Source organism: Phyllobates terribilis, unplaced genomic scaffold, assembly GCF_046119375.1.
Source record: "Phyllobates terribilis strain yellow unplaced genomic scaffold, ASM4611937v1 Scaffold_7__3_contigs__length_470593459, whole genome shotgun sequence".
Classification (NCBI taxonomy): domain Eukaryota; kingdom Metazoa; phylum Chordata; class Amphibia; order Anura; family Dendrobatidae; genus Phyllobates; species Phyllobates terribilis.
Genome location: NW_027362767.1, coordinates 251,483,727 through 251,506,843, shown reverse-complemented (window position 1 = coordinate 251,506,843; position 23,117 = coordinate 251,483,727). Strand labels below are relative to the sequence as shown.

Genomic DNA, 23,117 nt, shown 5'->3' with positions numbered 1-23,117 from the left:
CATCAATTATACCACAAATACGCATAGGGGGCAGTTAAAGCAGCAACCAACCCTCAACAGTGAGGAAATAGAAAGGAAACTTTGTTGAAAGTAGGGACAAATAATGAATACAAATTTTAGCTTTGCCCCACAACTGAAATTAGTAACAACTCTTTAATTAATATTAAAGGGGTTGTCACATCAAGACATCTCCTCTTTATGTTACCTATCAGGGTATAAAGATATCATAAAGGGGGACATCTCTCTATTATTTAATTTAATGAGCATCATGTAATACTACCTTTGCCCTGTAGTGGCCACTGCAGGGAAAATGTGTAGCTTGACAAACTTTAACCGCCAATACCTGCTGTTTGTGGGGTTTTCCAGTAGCCTGACCCACAGTGACAACTGTCCATCATGGGTCTGATGAAGCATTGCTGCATTTTCGCCAGTTAAAACCTATCCCCAAAATTCTATCCCTCCATCATTTTCTGCACTCACAAGGGTCAAGGAAGCTGAGATAGAAGGAGCTGTTTGGTGGGGTTCACATACTATATAGCTGCTTTAGCTGTGTTTTGACAGCCTGTAACTTTTTGATCTAATAAGGACAGGTTATAAGTAAATATACAGATTGCTAAAAAAGGTTCTACAGTGTGAAAACCCTATAAAACAGCACCCCGTATCTCAGCTTCCGGATACCTGGGAGTATGACGCGGGAAGAAATCAATACTGCTCTACCTTCAGAACCAATACCATGTTAGATGATATGTAGGTGTGATATATATATATATATGTGTTTGTGTATATATATATAGGTGTGTATATATGTATGTATATGTGTGTGTGCGTATATATGTATGTATATATATGTGTGTGTGTATATGTGTATGTATACATGTGTGTGTGTACATGTATTTGTATATATATATATGTGGATGTGTACGCAGTAAGTGCATGTATATATAAGTGTGTATATATATGTGTGTGTGTGTATATATTTGTGTGTGTATATATGTATATGTGTGTGTACACAGTAAGTGCATGTATATGTGTGTATATATATATATATATATATATATATGTGTGTGTGTTTATATATATATGTGTGTAAATATATATATGTGTGTGTGTACATGTATTTGTATATTTATGTGTGTGTACACAGTAAGTTCAGGTATATGGGTGTATATATATATGTATGTATATATGTGTGTGTATATGTAATATGTATATATGTGTGTGTATGTATATGTAATATGTGTATATGTGTTGTGTGTATATGTGTGTAGTACATAATATGTTTGTGTATACCTATGTGTGATGTATACATATACATGCAGTATATAAGTGTGTATACACACATACATACACAAACACACATATATATGTATATACAAATACATATATATATATATACATGCATGTTTGTAAGCGAGCGTGTTCATGCAGTCACCTACTTTTAAAACTGGCTGAAAGCAGGGAACCTTAGCTTGCAATTATAGAAAAACTTGAATACATAGTCTTTTAGCTTTTTCGGACTCTCTAACCTCTTTGGGGCTGTTCAGAGGTCAAGTGATTAAGATTGATTGACAGGTGGTGTCACAGCAATGCACACTCAGCACAATTACATATATATATATATATATATATTTATATATACATGCGTGTGTGTACATATATATATATATATATATATATATATATATATATCTTTCCAATTTAGCCATAAATCATGGTAGTGCAAACCCCAAGCAGAGCATAGTGCTATGTCTCAGCTCTGCTCCATGTGCTTTCCTTTCCTGAGCATTGCAATGCACTTGATGGATTGGAGTAGAATAGTAGAATAGTACCTGTCTGTCCCTGGCAGTGTGTCTGTCTGTGTCGTCTGTGCCGCCCCAGTCACTGCTCCTCTCTTTTATAGTTGCTGTCAGACAGGCCGCCAGGAATTCCCACTTAGAGACACAGTTGAGCCTCACTCTCTCCTGTCTTCTCTCCTCCTTCAGAGTTTATTCATTGAGTCTGTATAATAGCCCCCTCCTTCTTCCCTGTTCTTCTCCACACTCTCCGCCCACAGCCCCTCTTCCCAATTCCCCCCATGTATCCCCCTCATGGCAATAATGCCTTTATCATTTTGTTTAAGTCTGTCTTACTGTCTGCCCTGACGTCACTCATAAACAAAGCGTTAACCACTGAGCTGACTTGCAGGAGTCTGGGCATTTTTCAGGCTGTTTTACAATTATAATTCTTGCTGGGGAGATGATAGAGAAATGTTGAAGAGAGAGAAGAGAATGACCAGATCGGTTACTTAAAGGGGATCTCCAGGTGGCCAGGGCGACGAGCAAAGTAGAGCACTCCTGCTTCCATTTTAGATAGTTTCCACTTAGTTTCAGTCCACATAATACTGCCATATAGTGCTAAGGTAATAGAGCCCACATAATATCACCATATAATAGCAAAATAATATACAAGTCCCAAATAGTACTTTAATAAAGAACTCAAATAATACTGCCATATAGTTAACTCATTGTACTGGAACTATAATATCACAACTGCTAAATGAGACAGGTAGGCTTTAGTGGTGTCAGTCCTCAGAGCCCCCTAATTAAATGTAATTAACCCTGCTTTTCAAGGTTACCTTATAGAATGAATTTCCACTCTTGCCAGTGGTATTTCAGTAAAGTGTTTAACGGAAACTGTCAGCATGTTTTTATGGAAGTAGTGGTATAGCTGTATAGGTTCATGTCTCCTACTAAAAATGATATCTATTATATAGAGATGCAATGTGCCAATCATGAGATATCAAGAGTAGAAGACATATGCAAATCAGGCTGAAAGTGCACTGGAGGCGTGTCATTGCACCAGCATAGCTTCTTACAAGTGCATTGAAACGCCCCCAATGCACATCAAGCCTGATTTGCATATGAATGTTACACTAGATTTCTCATGATGTTATTTATCTGTACAGTACATAGCACTTTGCATGTTATTTGGGTAGTGATTATACCATGACTGCTTTCCATATTACTTTTTTGTCCTATATGCCATATTGTTGTGATGTGCTCTAATATGAAATAAAGAGAAATGTGTACATTTTTCAGTAATTGGCGTTGTCTGCTTTATGTACAAAGGTGTTTGGTTCATTTCTAATAATACATAAAATATTCAAATAATACTGCCATACCATGTAACAACCATATTACACTGCCATATATTTCCTACACAAAACAAGTGCTGAAATAATATTGCCATACAATACCTAAAAAATACTATTAGAATGTAACCAAATACATAGTGCTACTGTAAGGGTGTGACAGGAGCTGTCATACGCCTTTCCCCCTAAAGACAATGTCTGCAGACACAGTTTGTGAATATCTGTTAGAACATGGTTTTATTGTATAATAATGTAATACAATGTAATAATAATGTTTTATTGTATAATAATGTAAAATGTGAAACTCCATAGAATCTTATAGGCACTAATGTGCTCAGTTAATGTAATTAATGTATAATATTCTTTATGTGTAGGGAAAGTCTAGGGTAAAGTATAGGATATAGGTATAACTAGAGCATCCTATAGTATAGGATATAGGTATAACTAGAGCATCAGATATAGGTTAGGAAGAGGAAAGGTTCAGTTGGGGGCATACTAGATATAGGAAGTAGGAAGTGAATCTCACAGGTTAGGATACAGTTAAGTGTTCCGGATCAGCCCCAACATGGGAGGGGGAAGGGTTAGTTAATAAAGGGAGCACTTCCTGTTTTTTGTCAGATAGAGATGGTTGAAGATTAGATTGTAAGTGACAGAGTGTTAGCAGCGTTCAAGCCAGAGGACTAGAGGATACGTGCTGACTGTTCGGTCAAGTGCTGACTGTTCGGGCAGCATGAGAACGTCGACTACTGTTTTCTGCGGACATGCCTGCAATATTCAGGGCCTACAGCCAGAATTAGGCTCTGGAAAGCATGCCTTATTCCCTTCCCACAAGTGGAAGCCGAATGGGGAGACACGCCAGGGAGTTCGAAACTCATGGGAGCTGTGGGGCCGGGTGGAGTATCCCAGGCGCCACGAGAGCCATTAAGTGAAGGGATAACTCAGGCCGAACGAACAGAGAAACATATTGTGCTGTAACATCATTTGAACATGAACTGCTAAGTAAAGTTGAACTGTTGGTTATGAAGCAAGTGTCCCCTGATTTTTGTGCAGCTGTTCCGGGATTCGAAAAATGTGGAGACAGCAGAGGCCTCCGGCCTAAAAGTGAGTATGCTGCATTGTACACAGCCCAACATTGATGGACTGGAACACTGTTTATTTGTGGAGTGCCAGGGCATGGAGAAGCAGCAGCTCACCCATGACTGCCGCCCTGGGCACCTTACATTACCATACAGCAAACACCTACCACAGCCATATACAGTATTTTCCACATAATACTGCCATTTCATTCCTAAAATACATCAACATATAATGCCTACATAGTACTTCCATTAAGTATCCAAATTGTGATACAATCCTGCCATTTAGTTCCTAAATAATACCGCCATACAACGTTCATATAATTCCTTCATATTTGTCCAAATAATGCTACCATAGACTGCCAACACAGTCATATAAAGTACTTTGTGAACAATCCTGCCTTTCATTTCCTAAATAATACCACCATATAATGTGGAAATTGTACCTCCATATTTGTCCAAATAATGCTATCATTAATTTCCCACAATATACAGTCATATGCAGTATTTCCCGCACAAAACTGCCATTCAGTTCCTATATAATACCACCATACAATGCCTAAATAAATAGTATTTCCATAAAGTATCCAAATAATGCTACCATACATGCTGACAAGTCATATCTAAATACAGTATTTCCCACACAATACTGTCATTCAGTTCCTAAATAATACCACCATACAATGTCTAAATAATTCCTCAGTAAAGTATCCAAATAATGCCACAATACACTGCTGACATATCACAGCCATTTACAGGATTTCCCACATAATACTGCCACCCAGTTCCCAAATAATAGCTCTATATGATACCTATATAGTACCGCCATAAAGTATTCTAATAATGCTGCCATATAGTGCTGACATACCACAAACACATACAGCACTGCCAATTTGTTATGAAATAAAGCCGCCAAAGAGTGCATAGTAAGGATGGTGAGAAATCCCCCTTGGTTTTCTATAGGCCTTGCCCTTTTGTAATTACTGCGCCCCGATGGGCCTCCTTTTTAAAAAGAAACCTTGGCCAAAAACTTCTATAAACTGGTGAAATTGTAGATTTGGGAAGGAACGGCCATAAAGCTTTATAAATAAACTTAATAGTATGTAATTGTTGTCTGTGAGGGAAAAGAGACAGGTCTGTGGCCTTTCTATTACCATTTTCCCTGTCTCCACCATTATCCACCACATCCCTCACTCCCATTATCACCAGCAAATCACACCGATAAACATATTATTTAGTCTTATGGTTCAGACAGAAAACAGAGACTCCCCGCCTGTATCAAAGTCACAAGAACGGCCACAGCCCTAGAGAACAGAACCGAGGAGCTGATGACTGCCTGTAATCAAGGACCATCCAGGATCGTTATCTGGTAACAAGAACCTTCTATTACTCATTTCAGACCTCGGACTCTTCTATGCAAGAATGGACATAATATATTATATCCGTATCTACTACAAAAAATAAATGGAATATCTTAAAGTGACAGTACCCAGGATAGAGCATTTCATCTTAGCACTGATATTGTCAATCTTCTTCTCCAATACTGGAGTTCAAACACAAACTCAAGACAACAAGAGTTCATTTATTGCTCCAAACTACCGAGTCAGGTATTATTGGTTCCTGCTCTACCACCTTTTCTTGACCGTTGTGCCAATTCTTCAGGACTCCTGTATGCTAAAGTTTCAGTTCCTCAACAGAGAGTAGTCCTACACAGGTTGTTACCGATGTTACCGATAGGATACCGAAGCTCATCAGTTCCAAGGATGTCCACCCATTTCTTCTGATACATGTTGGCACCAATGACACGGCAAAGAAGGACCTACCGACAATCTGCAAGGACTTTGAAGCATTGGGGAAGAAAGTAAAAGAACTGGATGCGCAGGTAGTTTTTTCTTCTATCCTTCCAGTAGACGGGCATGGCGTCAGGAGATGGAACAGGATCCTTGATGTGAACAACTGGCTGAGACGATGGTGCAGACAACAAGGATTTGGATTCCTGGACCACGGTGTGAATTACCTCTATGACGGACTCCTTGTCAGAGACGGACTACACCTCAACAAACCCGGGAAACACACATTCGCCAGGAGACTCGCAACACTCATCAGGAGGGCGTTAAACTAGAAGAAGAGGGGATGGGAAGAAAAACGCCGGACACGAACATGAAACCAGAGAACATACTAATGAAAGATATGAAGTGCCACAAAGAAGGTCCAAGACAAGATACTTGGAAGGGAGGTAAGAAAATTTCTAATACAATCAACAGGGAGAAGATTGGAACAAAACAAAATTGTGTAAACTGCGTGCTAGCAAATGCCAGAAGCCTGACAAACAAGATGGATGAACTGGAAGCAGAAATATCTACAGGTAACTATGACATAGTGGGAATAACCGAGACATGGTTAGATGAAAGCTATGACTGGGCAGTTAACTTACAGGGTTGCAGTCTGTTTAGAAGGGATCGAAGAAGTCGGAAAGGGGGTGGAGTCTGTCTATATGTAAAGACGTGTCTAAAGCCTACAATACGGGAGGATGTATGGGAGGGAAATGAGGAGGTCGAGTCCTTATGGGTGGAGATACATGGGGCAAAAAACAATAATAAAATTATCATAGGAGTCTGTTATAAACCACCAAATATAGCAGAAGCCACGGAAAGTCTATTAATGAGACAAATAGACGAAGTAGCAAAAAATAACGAGGTGATTATTATGGGGGACTTCAACTACCCCAATATAGACTGGGAAACCGAAAGCTGTAGATCTCAGAAAGGAAACGGGTTTCTGTCAATTATCAAAGACAATTATTTGTCACAACTTGTGCAGGAACCAACTAGAGGGACGGCCCTTTTAGACTTAATATTAACTAACAGGCCAGACAGAATAACTGAGGTGCAGGTCGGGGGGCACCTGGGAAATAGTGACCACAACATTATACAATTCCACATGTGCTTCAGTAGGGTGCCCAGCAAGGGAGTCACAAAAACACTGAACTTCAGGAGGGCAAAGTTTGATCAGCTAAGAGATGCCCTTCACCTTATAGACTGGGATAGTATCTTCAGTAATAGGAGCACGGATAGAAAATGGGAAATTTTCAAAACAGTCCTACATAGTCACTGTAGAAGGTACATACCTTATGGGAATAAAAGGGCTAGGAATAGGAGGAAGCCAATGTGGCTAAATAAGGAAGTCAAGAGGGCAATGAAAAACAAAAAAAGGGCTTTCGGTAAACTTAAACAAGAAGGCAGCGAGGAAGCGCTAATATCTTATAGGGAAAAAAACAAAATCTGTAAGAAACAAATAAGAATAGCAAAAGAGGAGACAGAGAGACTAATTGCCAAGGAAAGTAAAACGAATCCCAAACTGTTCTTTAACTATATAAACAGTAAAAGGATTAAAACTGATGGAGTTGGCCCATTGAAAAATAACCTGGGTAAAATCATAGAGGGCGATGAGGGTAAAGCAAACCTACTCAATAGCTTCTTCTCCACTGTTTTCACAAAAGAAAACAATTTATCAGAGGAAATGCAGAGTGATAAAGTAAACCCTCCGCTAAATATCACCCACCTAACCCAGGAGGAAGTTCAGAAACGCCTAAATAATATCAAAATAGACAAGTCACCAGGCCCAGATGGCATACACCCCCGGGTACTAAAAGAATTAAGTAATGTGATAGACAGGCCGCTGTATCTTATATTCAAGCACTCTTTATGGACAGGGACTGTCCCACTAGACTGGCGCCAAGCAAATATGGTACCAATATTCAAAAAGGGGTCTAAAAGTGACCCTGGGAACTATAGACCAGTCAGCTTAACGTCTGTTGTGGGTAAATTGTTTGAAGGATTTCTTAGAGATGCTATTTTAGAATATCTTAATGATAATAACTGTCTAACTCCATATCAACATGGATTCATGAGGGATCGCTCCTGCCAAACAAACCTGATTGCCTTCTACGAGGAGGTGAGCTCACAGCTGGACCGGGGAGAGTCAGTGGATGTTGTATACCTTGACTTCTCCAAAGCGTTTGATACCGTGCCACACAAAAGGTTGGTATATAAAATGAGAATGCTTGGTCTGGGGGATAATGTGTGCAAGTGGGTAAATAGCTGGCTGAGTGATAGAAAGCAGAGGGTGGTTATCAATGGAGTAAGCTCAGGGGGTGTCAGGGTTACTAGCGGGGTGCCTCAAGGGTCTGTCTTGGGCCCTATATTATTTAATATATTTATTAATGATCTAGTGGAAGGGTTGCATAGTAAAATAGCAATATTTGCAGATGATACTAAACTTTGTAAAGTAGTTAATACAGATGAGGATAGGGCACAGCTACAGGAGGATTTAGATAAATTGGGGAGTTGGGCCAAAAAATGGCAAATGGGGTTCAATGCCGATAAATGTAAGGTCATGCACATGGGAAAGAAAAACAGCAGTTACCCATACATATTAAATGGGAAACCGTTGGGGAAATCTGACATGGAGAAGGACCTGGGCGTCTTGGTTAATAGCAAATTAAATTGGAGTGCCCAGTGTCAGGCAGCAGCTGCGAAGGCAAATAGAGTCATGGCATGCATCTGACGCGCCCCTGGGCCTGTGTCGCACTGCGGTGCGCACGCGGGAACTTACCCGGAGCCGGATCCGTGGAGGGTTGTAGTCTCGTGGCGGTGACCCGGTCCGTGCCCAGGGAGTCAAACTGGACGGCAGTCTATTAGTAGTAAATAGTTGATGACTACGCCACCCGTTGAGTGCAGCCAGGGAGCTGCTGCTGCGGGGCAGACCGCTGAGGCCGATGGTAGGATTATGCAGCGTGATAGTATAACCCCCAACGGGAGGGGTATGGCCTCAGGGCAGCCGACGTGGATGATGGGGGTAGCAGTAACCACTCAGAGACGGTACGGTGTAGTTCAGGGTCTTTACTGGTAACAACGATAGACCCTCCCGGAGTACTTGCTAGCGAACGGGGCCTGGTCAGTCCTTGAGCAGATGGGATCTCCCCTGGCCAGGCGTAGTTGTAGGCCTCCCAAACTGACTGTACTCTTCTGGCTACCTTGCTAGAAGCTGATGTAAGTAGCCCACGTCCCTGAGTGTACCGTGTGGTGCTCACCCGTATGGCCGGTGACTCGGGGCCTTCTAATGGCTTCCGCTCCACGATGGCGGTGCTGGTCCCACGCGTGTGACCGTGCCTTCGGGCTTCTGGGCCAGAGGACCTGAAATCCCCTGCCTGACGGATTCTGCTGCTGGGTAGGAGTTAGTCCCCACAGCCTCGGACTCCGGGTCCGGAAAGAAGTCTTCTTAGTCAGGGCGAGCTCTGCAGCTGCCAGCCCCTGACTCCTTGTGACTCTGCTGTTTCCTATGCTGCTTCTTGTCTCTACTCCACTTGTCTGACTCACCCTGCCTCAGCCCCGGGTTTATACAGGGGAAGTTCTTCCCCTCCCAAGACTGGGCAGGAGGTGTGGCATGCACAGGATCCCTGACCAAAGGACCTCCCACCTGCTCTCAGACATAACATTACATTACTGTGGAAAACCAGACCCCTGGGGTGCCACACATCAGAAGAGGAATAGGGGCATATGATGAGAACATTGTTCTTCCTCTGTATAAAGCGCTGGTAAGGCCGCACTTAGAATATTGTGCACAGTTCTGGGCTCCGGTGCTCAGGAAAGACATATTGGAGCTAGAGAGGGTACAAAGGAGGGCGACTAAGGTAATAAAGGGAATGGAGGGACTAGAATACCCAGAGAGGTTGTCAAAATTAGGCCTATTTACGTTGGAAAAGAGAAGGCTTAGGGGAGACCTCATAAACATGTATAAGTACAGAGATCTCTCCCATGACCTATTTATACCAAGGATGGTGACAAAGACGAGGGGGCACACTATGCGTCTGGAAGAAAGGAGGTTCCTGCACCAGCATAGAAGGGGATTCTTTACGGTCAGAGCCGTGAGACTCTGGAACTCTCTGGCAGAGGAAGTGATGATGTCCAACTCACTTAATGAGTTCAAGAGAGGCCTGGACGCCTTTCTTGAGAACAGTAAAATTACATCCTATGCTTAGTGATAGTTAATTAATCCAGGGATTTAATCTGACTGCCAGATTGGTGTCGGGAAGTGAATTTTTCCTCAATGATGTAAATTGGCCTATACCGCATGGTTTTTTTTTTGCGTTCCCCTGGATCAACGCTGCGGAATAGCTGCAGTGCACAAGAAATAGGCTGAACTGGATGGACGCTTGTCTTTTTTCGGCCTTATAAACTATGTAACTATGTAACAGGTTCTGTCTCTCTGGTACCTTCACCCTGCCCAATGACCATGAATAACTAATCTACCCTCTCTTGATTTATAATTCCCTATTTTGCTGTGTACATACATTACATTACTTATCCTGTACTGATCCTGAGTTACAATCTGTATTATACTCCAGATGTCACAAATAATTTGGGGATTCGTGGCAGCTCTAGGTATGATGTAATTTAAATGTAGGTTTTTCCTTTTTTGCGCAGGAAGGGTTAATCTTAGTCTCTTGCTGGCAGCCTTTTGTGGAGGATCAGCTGATGTTGGTTGGTGCCACTCCCACCTCCCTTTAAATAGCCACATGATCCATCAGCTGACCGCCAGTTATAGTTCATTCTATGCTGACCTCTTTGAAGGAGCCAGGCTCTGGAGAAGCTGTGGTGTTCGTTGCTGTTGCAGCTGTGAAGTTTCCTGTTGGAAAGCTAAGCGTATTTTGTGTTGTGTTTATCTTACCTTCCTCGTGTTGTCCTATTATAGTGGTGAGACCAGTGTCTCGCTGGCCTGCACACTAGCCAGGTTAAGTCGAGGGCCAGCGAGGGCTTAGGTACGTGATCGCTCACGGGGGGGAAGGACCCGTCTAGGGATGATAGAAGAGCTTAGGGACAGACACAGGTTGGTGTCAGGAGGTGTCCCTTCCCTCGTTCCCTACCGCTAGGGCCCTCCTTCCCTCTATTTCTTCCAGTTGCATCTGTGTGTTGTGCCGTCTGCCAGACATCCCCTTGTCCGTCCATGCCATTATATCCAGCCAGCACCATTTTTTCCCCTGGGTTCCTATGGCTCAAGCTCATACTTTTGCACAGCTGTTTCAGACCCTCATGGATGAGGTTACTCCGTTGCGGTCACAGGTGAGGCAGCGGCTTCAGCAATTGTCTGGGTATTGGGTCTTGGCTTATGCCCAGCCTGAACCCCAAATATCTCTCCCTGACAAGTTCCGTGGAGGGAGTGTCATGCACAGTGTGGGAAAGACTAAGTGCAACACGAAGGGATGAGGGGAAGGAAGCCCAGACACTGGGGAAAAGGGGAGTGGCGATACCTTGGCAGATCCAATAACACCCTGCCTACCCTACCATCCCTATATTGGTTCCACACCAATCGTCGAGCAGGAAATCAAAGCCGTGTGTATCTCTAGAGCTAGGCCCTAGATAGGGAGGGGGTGAGCAATGGTCAGTCCCCACTATAAACTAAAGACAACAATGGAGACAAACAAAGGAGGGAAAACTTAGCTTGAGCAGACACCAGAGAGATAACACCAAATGTCCTCCAAGGACACCAGAGAGGAAGCTAGCCGACTGCTATAGCTCCAAGCCTTCACAAGGGAAAATGGGAATATTACCAGCAACTCCCTGAAGCAGACTGAGAGTTTATAAACATCCAGACCAGGATGTGTCAATCAGAGCAGGAGGGAGGTTGTCACTGGGTTTAAAAGTGAGAAGGATTAAGAAGGCTTCTTAAATGCCAAACGCAGTGACCTTCTACAGCCAGATGCAGAGCGAATTTCTGTTACATCTGACACACCCGTGACAGTGCTCCCCCTTTTATGAGTGGCCTACGGACACTCAGGACCAGGTTTCTCAGGATAAGAAGTGTGGAATGAACGAACCAGCCTGGGGGCATTCACCACTGATGCTGAAATCCGCATCCTTTCCTCTGGACCATAACCCTTCCACTGCACCAAGTATTGTAGGGAACGGCGTTGGAGAAGAGAATCTACAATCATTGAAATCTGAAACTTCAGATTACCATCAACCATTATTGGGGGCGGCGGTAGAGGTGAGGACTCAAGAGGTTCGACGTATTTGTTGAACAGAGACCTGTGAAAGACATTGTGGATCTTAAGGGCCTGAGGTAGCTCAAGACAAAATGCTGCTGGGTTTATGACGGCTGTTATTTTATAGGGACCAATAAATCTAGGTCCCAGCTTCCAAGAAGGAACCTTCAATCTGATATTCCTGGTAGACAACCACGCAAAGTCATTCACATTCAGGTCCGGACCTGACAAGCGTCTCCTGTCAGCCATACGTTTGTACCTGTCTCTCATGATCTTCAAATTACTCAGAACCACCCCCCCCCCCGCACCACCATACCAAGTAGATCGACGAAGCAAAATGTTTCTCCTCAGGAACTCCCGAAGCCCCCTCCCCACTAAAAGTACCAAACTGTGGATGATAACCGTATGCACCAAAGAACGGTGACCTGCCGGTAGATTCTTGATGATGATTTTTAATAGCAAATTCTGCGAGCGGTAATTCTGCCCAGTCCTCCTGATTTTCGGAGACGAAACACCTGAGGTAAGTCTCCAAACGCGCTCAGTCTGTCCATTCGACTGAGGATGAAAGGCAGAGGAAAAGCACAGCTGTACCCCCAGTCGAGAACAGAATGCTTTCCAGAATTTGGAAACAAACTGAGTACTCCGATCTGACACCACATTGGAGGGAACCCAGTGAAGCTTCACAATCTCATTTATAAACACCTGAGCAAGATTCTTGGCATTCGGAAGTGCCAGTAATGCAATGAAGTGAACCATTTTACTGGACCTATCTACAACCACCAAAACGACAGTTTTGCCTGCCGATACCGGTAGGTCAGTAATAAAGTGTGTCCATGGCATACTAGGGATATGTAGTGGAAGAAGAGTACCAGACAGACGGGTATGCGATATTTTAGAACGCGCCCAAATTGTTCAACCACATCCCAATGCAACCCCGGCCACCAAAAACGACGAGAAAATAGGTCCGCAGTTGCCTTACCACCTGGGTGACCAGCAAGCACAGAGTTGTGATGTTCCCTAATTACTTTGCAGCGCAGATTAGATGGTACAAATAACCTCCCCAAAGGGCAGGATGCAGGGGCGTCCCCCTGAGCCTCCGACACCTCACCGTCCAGTTCAGGTTACAATGCTGAAATGACTACCCCCTTCTGCAAAATCGGGGCAGGGTTCTCATGGTCACCATCACCAGGGAAGCTCTGGGACAAAGCATCACCCTTGACATTGTTGACCCCTGGATGGAAAGTGACAACAAAATTTAACCTAGTAAAAAACAGGGACCCTCTAGCTTGCCTAGGGTTGAGACGTTTAGCTGATTAAATATATGACAGGTTATTATGGTCAGTAATAGGATGGACAGCCCCCTCCAACCAATGTCGCCATTCTTTGAACACCAATTTAATCGCCAAAAGTTCCCTATTACCCACGTCATAATTTCTCTCAGCTGAAGATAATTTCTTAGAAAAGAAAGCGCATGGACGCCATTTACCAGGGGACGGATCCTGAGACAACACAGCCCCAACCCCCACCTCCGATGCATCAACCTCCGCAATAAAGAATTGGGAACATCGGGTTGACTGATTATAGGTGCCACCGCAAAACAGCTCTTTAGGGAGGAAAAAGCCTGCAGGGCAGCATCCCACCATTTGGAAAAATCAGACCCCTTCCTTGTTATGTCAGTGAGGGGTTTCACAATTACTGAATCATTTTGGATGAATTTCCGGTAAAAATTAGTAAAGCCCAGAAAACGTTGTAGAGTCTTTCCGGTTCTCGGGATGTTCCCAATCAAGGACAGCACGGATCTTCTCCGGATCTATCCGAAAACCCGAAGATGACAACAGGTACCAAAAAACTTCACCTCCTGGACGGCGAAAACACACTTTTCTAGTTTGGCATATAGTTTGTTATCCCTTAATATCTGAAGCACCTGTCTAACATGCCCCCGATGTGTCTCAAAATCAGGTGAGTAAACCAAAATATTATCCAGATAGACCACCACAAACCTGCCCACCAAATGATGGAAAATATCATTAATGAAATGCTGGAACACCGTAGGTGCATTGGTCAGACCAAAAGGCATAACCAGACTCTCGAAATGCCCTTCAGGTGTATTGAACGCTGTTTTCCATTCATCCCCCTCTCTGATTCTAACTAGATTGTAGGCTCCCCTTAAATCCAACTTGGAGAACACCTTAGCTCCCACAACCTGGCTGAACAAATCTGGAATCAGAGGAAGAGTGTATGGATCCCGGATGGTAATTTGATTTAATTCCCGGAAATCTAAACAGGGACATAGACAGCCATCCTGCTGCTACGGGCGAAGATGAGGGTCTGATATGTCCCTTCTCCAGACTTTCCGCAATGAAATCCTTCATAGCTTGTCTCTCAGGGCCAGAAAGATTATACAGTCCGGACTTTGGTAGTTTAGCTCCGGGGGTCAGGTTAATAGGACAGTCATATGCAAGATAAGTAGGCAAATCCTGACACCCCCTCTCAGAAAAGAATGTCAAAACCAAACAAAAATGCAGGTAAGGTCTCTGTATAGACTGTAGAAAGGGAAATATTTAAACAGTTGTCATGGCAGTAATCTCCCCACTCAATGATCTCCCTGGATGGCCAATCCACCAACGGATTATGTTTCACCAACCAGGGTAGACCCAAAACCATTGGGGTGGGAAGACCGTCCAGGACAAATCAAGGAATTATCTCACAATGGACTGACCCCACCCTCAGTTTTACACCATGTACAATCTGAGTCAGAGTTCTCTGTGCAAGTGGAGCTGAGTCAATGGCAAAGATGGGAATGGGCTTAGCTAAAGTACAGCAAGCAAGGCTATGAGTTCTCACAAACTCAGCATCAACCATGCTGACTCCAGCTCCACTGTGAACAAAACAGAAATGTTCTCGGTTTTGCTCTGTGCTACCACCTCTGCTGTCAGGACAAACTGGGAACTGCAGGTTGACGATAAATGCACCCCTTGCTTATCCAACGCCAGACCAGGGTTAATCGAGTTTCCTTTTGCTTAGGAATCGAAGGACAGGCCCCAATAAAATGTTCCTTTTTCCACAAAAACCACATGCCCTTCTTTTTGCGGATCTCCGGGGAAATGTACGATGCAGAGGCACCCCCCTAACTGCATGGGTTCTTCTACTTCCCCCGTACTGGTTCACTGCCAGATCGCCCCCAGCAAAGGAGCATTACCCTGAAAATAAGGCTCCGGAGAAGGTGGACTCACCCACCTATCCTGAAGGCGTCTATCAACACGTATAGCCAGCGACATGACAGCCTCCATGGACTCTGGGGTTTCATACACTGCCAAAGCATCTTTCAACTTTTGACGTGTTACTTTTTTATATATATATATACTTTCCGTACCCACTGTATATGCACGACTGGTGATAATGTCACGCACAGTGTGGGAAAGACTAAGTGCAACATGAAGGGATGAGGGGAAGGAAGCCCAGACACTAGGGAAAGGGGGAGTGGAGACTCCTAGGCAGATCTAATAACACCCTGCCTACCCTACCGTCCCTATATTGGTTCCACACCAATCAATGAGCAGGGAACCTAAGCCCTGTATATCCCTAGAGCTAGGCCCTAGATAGGGAGGGGATGAGCACTGGTCAGTCCCCACTATAAACTAAAGACAACAAGGGAGACAAACAAAAGGGCAGAAAACTTAGCTTGAGCAGACACCAGAGAGATAACACCAAACATCCTCTAAGGGCACCAGGGAGGAAGCTAGCCAACTGCTATAGCTCCAAGCCTTTACAAAAGAAAAGGAGAATATCACTGGCGACTCCCTGAAGCAGAGTGAGAGTTTATAAACACCCAGACCAGGTTGTGTTAATCAGAGCAGGAGGGAGGTTGCCACTGGGTCCAAAAGTGAGAAGGATTAAGGAGGCTTCTTAAATGCCAAACGCAGTGACCTTCTGCAGCCAGATGCAGAGCGACTGTCTGTTACATCTGACACACCTGTGAAAGGGAGAGATAAATTTTTTGTTTTTATGGAAGCCTGCAAATTATATTTCAGGCTCCGCCCTCGTTCTTCAGGGAGTGAGGAACAACGTGTGGGGATTGTGGTCTCCCTTCTTGGGGGCTATCCCCAGTCGTGGGCCTTCTCCCTGCCGACCGACTCTCCATCTTTGTGGTCGGTGGACGAGTTTTTTGCGGCTTTGCCCCTAGTATATGGTGATGCTAATGGCGTCTCCCCGGCTGAGTCTAAACTCTGTAGGATCAAGCAAGGGGCCTGGCCGACTGAGGAGTACTGCTCGGAGTTCCAGAAGTTGGCCATTGACACTCAGTGGAATGATCTGGTCCTTAGGAGTCATTTTTGTAAGGGTCTGTCAGTTAGGCTGCAGAATTCTCTAGCCCAATACGCTACTCCAAGGTCATTGAAGGCCACCATGGTCCTTGCTATCAGAGTGGATAGAAGCCTCAGGGAGAGAGCTACACCAATTCAGCCCCCTCTGTTGTGGTTCCTAGGGAGGAGGCCATGCAGATGCTGTCGGAGGAACCCATGCAGTTGGGGGGTGCCTCCGTTCACACTACGTTGCGGTTCACCGTGGGAAGGGGACATGTTTTTGCTAAGGTCTTACAGATCATTACATCAATGTCTGTCCATCTCGTGCCAAACTTGCTCTTCCATCACATTAGCCACGCCCCCCTGGTCGTGTGGAGGGAGATGACCAGGGTGTGTACATTTCCTCCATTAATACGTCTTCGTTTTCCATTTCAGCTGACATAGTAGTGGGTGGGAAAACTGAGACTATTCCGGTTTTGGTGGATGGTGGAGCTGGAGTCAGTTTGGTGAATGCTTGCTTTGCTCAATCCCATGGTCTTATTTGTAGAGCACTAGCGAGATCCATTCCTATTTTTGCATTGATTCCGCTCCCTTTGGCCAGAGGAATTTGACCCAAGTGGTACATAATGTGAACTTGCACATAGGGACTCTACATAGTGAGTTGCTATCATGCTATGTCATGAAGGGTCTGCCTACGCTCATCTTGTTAGGCCTTCCCTGGCTGAAGAAACGCAATCCAGTCATAGATTGGCGGTCCAGAGAAGTAGTCAGTTGGGGCAAATTTTGTGAGAACAGTTACTTGGGGGCTACTATCTCTGCCGTCTTGTTGAAACCTACCCCTCCTTCTCCAGTGGAGGTAGCTAAGGTGCTACCGGAGAATAGGGGTGAGACTCTACCTATACCCCAGGGTAACTCTGGACCTCTGTGTCCTCCCAGGATGATTGGTCAGGGGGGTGCTTGTTACCACTGAGTCTTCTAAGGGTAGGAGTTTTGTGACATGGGGGGACACTTCCATTGTTGGTCCTGCAACGAAAGTACCATCCGGTTCCAAAAGTACGTTTGGTAATAAATAATGATGAGCGAATATGTTCGAGATCCGATCTCCAAACTTAAGTTCGACACGAATGTGGCATATTCGGATTCGTAATCGGAAAGGCGAGCAAAATTTGTTAAATTCGGGATAATCTGCAACGTTCGGCGAATTTCCGTGGTTATGTGATTGTGGGGCAACTACGGCGTTTTTTACAGTTTTGCTAGCATAGTGCTTGTGTATGATGAGCGGGGAGACGTGGCAGATGAGTGGGGGAGCTGGTAATAGCTCAGAACAAGTCAGATCAGCTGTTTCTTTTTTTCCTGTAGGCGGTAACTTTAAGTCAGGAAAGCGCGGCTAGCCAATCAGAGCGCAGGAAGCATCCACAGTGTCCCAGACACAAGGGCTTCTGCAATTGGCTGCTGAAATCACATGTCCTATCCATATAAAAACCAGCCATTTTCCCTCTGCGCCATTTTATGCATGTCACTACTGGAGACAGATGCTGCTCCTGCACCCAGTTCCTGTGTAATGAGAGATATTAGCTAGATAGATAGGCACTTCTGTGGAAGTCAGATAGTGTAGATAAGTCCTATGCTGTGTACCTGTTCAATCAACCTTGCTGCCGTTTTTTGTTGTTTTTGTGCAATTACTGAGATTCTGACAAAGAGCAGGGCCTATGGCATAGAACAATGTTGTGCACCGGTTGTACTGTCTGTGCTCCATGCAGACCTTCAATCTATTTTTGCAGTTGCTAATGTGATAAAGCAAGCAAGCCCTTGTAGGTCACTTTTTGATTTTGTGGGGTTGAAATTCAGCTATCTGCAGAACTTGTCAGTGCAGACCACAAAAAAACGTAAAACTTTTTTTTTTCATTTGCTAATGTGATAGTGCAAGCTGTGTTAGCCCAGTTTGTCATTTTTTGGTGGATGAAATTCAGCTGTTTTCAGAGTAAAAAGATTTTTTCTGTTGCTAGCCACAGTCCACAAAATAATTTTGTGTGTCGCAGACGTGTTACACTCTGCTATAAGCCACCTAGTGCTTTCAGTGGCAGTTGAAACTCAGCTGTTTTCAGAGTGAAAAAATAGATTTTTTCTGTTGCTAGCCAGAAGTCCACCAAAGATTTTTTTATGTCGCAGACGTGATACAGTCTGCTAAAATCCACCTACTATTTTAGTGGCAGTGAGCCTCAGCTGTTTTCAAAGTAAAAAAATAGATTTTTTTGCCTGGCTAGGCAGAGTCCGCAAACAATTTTTTTGTGTGGCAAACGTCATACACTCTGCTATACGTCAGCTACTACGTTAGTCTCGGTGAACTTCAGCTGTTTTCAGAGTAAAAAAAAAGAATTTTTTCTGTTGCTAGACAGAGTCCAAAAATATTTTTTTTCTGTTGCAAACGTGTTACACTCTGCTATAAGCCTCCTAGTGCTTTTTGTGGCAGTGAGATTCAGCTGTATTCAGAGCTTGTGCAGAGTCAAAAAAATCTATTTTTTTGCTGTTGCTAACATTATACAGCAGGCTAGATCTGAGTTTGAAATAGTTTGGAGAATATCTCTTTATGTTATACAATCGTCATCCACAGCAAAAAAAATACTTTGTTCGGTTCCTAACACTATACAGCAGGAACATCTCAGTTTGAAATAGTTTGGAGAAAATCTCCTATGTTATAGGCGTCATCCACAGTAAAAAAAAGTACTTTGTTCGGTTAGTAATGTACGTTATACAGCAAGCCATATCTTACCTTGTCATTTAGCGCCGCTGAAGTTCAGGTGTGTGCAGAGCTGTTGCAGATGAAAAAATCTAATTTTGTTTTGCTAATAGCGTGCTCCTACTACAGTATCTGAGTAACATGAGTGGGAAAAAGAGAGGTTGTGATGGAAGGGGGAATAGGCTTGGTGTTCAAGGTATACGTGGGGTAGGTGGTAATGTTAGTGAAAGCACTAGTAAACCAACCCCGTCCTTTCCTATCCAAAGACAACTGACAACTTCTGTTATTGGACAGGCTTCTCCACTCCCTTTCTTTGGCAGCCGCACAGCGAGCAGAAGCAGGTGCTCCAGTGGATGGCAAGCGCTGCTTCAAGTGGCCTCTCCTCTTCTTCCTCCACCTCAACATCACACACAGTACAGTCCACAGAGGTGGCACCCCAATTACCCATGCTTCCCCCTGTGTCACAACTGTCCAAGTGCCCAACTGACTGTAGCGAACCACAGATGGGCGAGTCTGTAGAACTGTTCACCCATTCTATAACATGGGCATCAGAAGTGTACTCCAAACATTCACAGAGTCAAGAAGAGGAAAGCATCTGCACCGAAGCCCAAATTTTTTTACGTTGGATTTGGGGCAGGACGGAGTAGGATCTGAGCAGGATTCTGACCCTCATCACCAGACGTTAACCACCGGGGAGGGAGATGATCCTGATGAGACTCAGATATCTGAGGCTTATGCGGACTGTACTGTGCTGTCAGGGCAACAAGAGGAGAAGGGTCACTCTGCGGGCGAGGAATGGGATAACATATTGGATGATGATGAGGTTTAAGATCCTACTTGGTGTGAACCCAGAGTCACGCAGCCGAGTAGCTCATCTGAGGAGGTGGAGGAGGAAGACGAGGAGGTTACCTTCCGCCCTACGGCGCAAACACGGTGTGATGCAAGCACGAGGAGCACTGCATCCTTAGCCACAACTGTGGCTGTGGCCAGCAACGGTCGCGGGTCTGCAGCTCGCAGGGGTGGCAAGGGTTGCCTAGCCTGGGCCTTTTTTTAAGATCACAAAGGATGAGCCAACTCACGTTATCTGCAAACTTTGTGATAAAAAAAAGTCAGTAGAGGGAAAACGTGCAGTAATTTGACTACTACATGCATGAACCTTCTCATGTGCAAACAACGTGCGTTACTCTGGCAATCTCACTGCGATAAAATGCAGACCAGCGTACCTCTACAACCATCAGCTGCCCCATCAACCTCATCCTCTGCTTCTTCCTCCTTCTCTGTTACCATGCCAAGTATTGGCACGCAGGTCTCCCACTGCAGAACCTCTGCTTCTCTACCTGCTCCAGTCAGGCTAAGTGAGAGCCAGTCAGCTGTAACGGAAGCAGACATGCCTGCTGTGTTTGTTTCACCGAGCATACCACATGTTTCTCAATCCACCATAACATGTCCCCCTGCACCTCACTGACGGTCCAGCAGTTTGTCCGTTTCACCGTACTCCGCCCTCTCTCAGCACTGCAACCAGCTCTCGGTCCCGCATTTGTGGTCACGTAAAAGATTGTTTCCTCCTACACATGACAAAGCTAAGAGGTGGAAATCCACCATCTCCAATTTGTTGGCCATGGAAATGGTGGTGTCAGGCCCTAATTTTTTGAACTGTGAACACTCCTGTTTGGCTGCTTTTTTTACTGAGGAGGTAACTGGAGAACCTGGAGGAAACCCCCGCAAACACGGGGAGAACATACAAACTACTTGCAGATGTTGTCCTCTATCATCATAAAGGAGTTAGCTCGTTGTCTAGGAGACTGACCACTGCTGCTGTCTACCTTGTTAACATTGTGTTGAAGCTTGCAAGGTGTCACGGGTTTACTGTGACAGAGAGGAGCCAGAAGACCGCAACGTCTGATTCCTCCCACTCCTGCAGTCATTAAAAAGAAGCCTTTTGCCTTCATATTAACCGGAGCAGGGGTTAATCTGCTCAGTTATGAGCTCCTGGAAGCTTAATGTAAATTAGGCTCACGACAGATTTGTCCCGTGCATCTCCCCTACTGTGATAACTCAGTACCCCAATACATCAGACTGTAGCCTACCATGGAAAGCTTGAAAAGGAAGCTGAAGACCCACTTCTTGTGACAAGCGTACTATCTGCGGTAAGCCTCCCTCCAGCATACCGCTGCACGACTAGCTGTAGCCTGACCTACTGTATCCTCACCCATCCCTTGTAGATTGTTTGTGCACACTCGCGGGCAGGGTCCTCTCTCCTCTTGTACCAGCTAATGAGCTTCGGGGACTCTGGGTTCTAGGTTGGTCGGTCTGTATAGGGTTACAGCCGTCCTCAGCCCTACGACCTTCCAGTTGGAGTTACCCCCAGTGATGCGTTTCCTTAACGTATTACACAGGTCGTCGCTTAGGAGATTTGTTGCGCCTCCAGAGCATTCGTCATTACTATCAGTATCGGTCTGCGTTGGAGGACCAAGGATCTAAGGAGGTGAATATTGGTGTTTCGTGGTGTTCCTGCCGTATGTCATTTCCGGTCTTGAGGGTTCGGTGGCCCCTCATAGAAAAGAGGGGTACTGTCACGAATAATTTGGGGATTCGTGGCAACTCTGGGTATGCTGTAATTTAAATGTCGTTTTTTCCTTTTTGTCCAGCAAGGGTTAATCTTAGTCTCTTGCTGGCAGCCTTTTGAGGAGGGTCAGCTGATGTTGGCTGGTGCCACTCCCACCTGCCTTTAAATAGCCATATGATCCATCAGCTGACCGCTGGTTATAGTTCATTCTATGCTGCCCTCTTTGAAGGAGCCAGGCTCTGGAGAAACTGTGGTGTTCATTTCTGTTGCAGCAGTGAAGTTTCCTGTTGGCAAGCTAATTGTATTTTGTGTTGTTATCTTCCCACTGTTTGTCTCACCTTCCAGATGACGCGCCCCTGGGCCTGTGTCGCGCTGCGTTGCGCACGCGGGAGCTTACCCGGAGCCGGATCTGTTGAGGGTTGTAGTCTCGTGGCGGTGACCCGGTCCGTGCCCAGGGTGTCAAACTAAGTGGCAGTCTATGGCAGAAGATGTTAACTTGGATGTCGACTACGCCACCCGTTGAGTGCGGCTTTGCAGCCGCCGCTGCAGAACAGTCCGCTGAGGCCGGTGGTATGGGTGCAGCGATGATGTTATAACCCCCAACGGGAGGGGTATGGCCTCAGGGCAGCAGGTGAAGATGATGGGGGTTGTGACGGTGCAGTAAGAAGAGTCAGAGTCAGGAGATGCAGTTTCAGGGTTTTTACTCACGGGTGTTCTCTCAGTCACTCTGGCCTTGAGTGACCACCCGAGCCGTGCTGCGTCCACCAGGTCCTGGACTCGGCTAACCCCCAGGCAGTTCCGGAGCGTGGTCCTGAGCTCCCTTCTCTCTCTCTGTCTCTGGCCGTTCCCACCAGGGATCCACCTTTGGCCGGCTCCCTCGGGTCTCTTGGTGGTCAAACCTCCTCTGGGTTCCCTGACCCTATACTTGGTGTGCCTTTCTGGTGGATTTGGTGAGGGTCGTGGCAAATCTTGACCACGACCTCCGGTTCCTGGCTGAGGATAAGTGGCCTCCACCAGTTCGGGTTCCGGTACCCGTGTCCGCCAACCCTTCACCCTTTTTGGTCTGATTCTGGGTTCTTAGGGTTCCCTCTGGTCTTCCACTCTGGGCCTTTCTTTCTCCTCTCTCCTCTGCAGGCTTGGCTCTGGAGCTGGGCCCAGCCGGAGCCACAGCTCCCTGTCAGCCCTCCTGGCTGAACTCTTCCTAAAGACTCCCTCAGCTCTCTCTGTCCTAAGATGGTGCCCACCATATATACTCCCTCTATG

General features: G+C 45.2%; 1 protein-coding gene across 1 annotated transcript in view; it reads right to left on the bottom strand.

Annotated features, from left to right (window-relative positions):
- Positions 1–2,015, bottom strand: part of ADAMTSL2 (ADAMTS like 2) — a 48,560-nt gene extending 46,545 nt beyond the window's left edge. The window contains exon 1 of the mRNA XM_073637799.1: positions 1,830–2,015. The gene's annotated coding sequence lies outside the window, so the exon portion shown is untranslated. The remainder of the gene's footprint in view (positions 1–1,829) is intronic.
- Between the last annotated feature and the right edge of the window lie 21,102 nt (positions 2,016–23,117).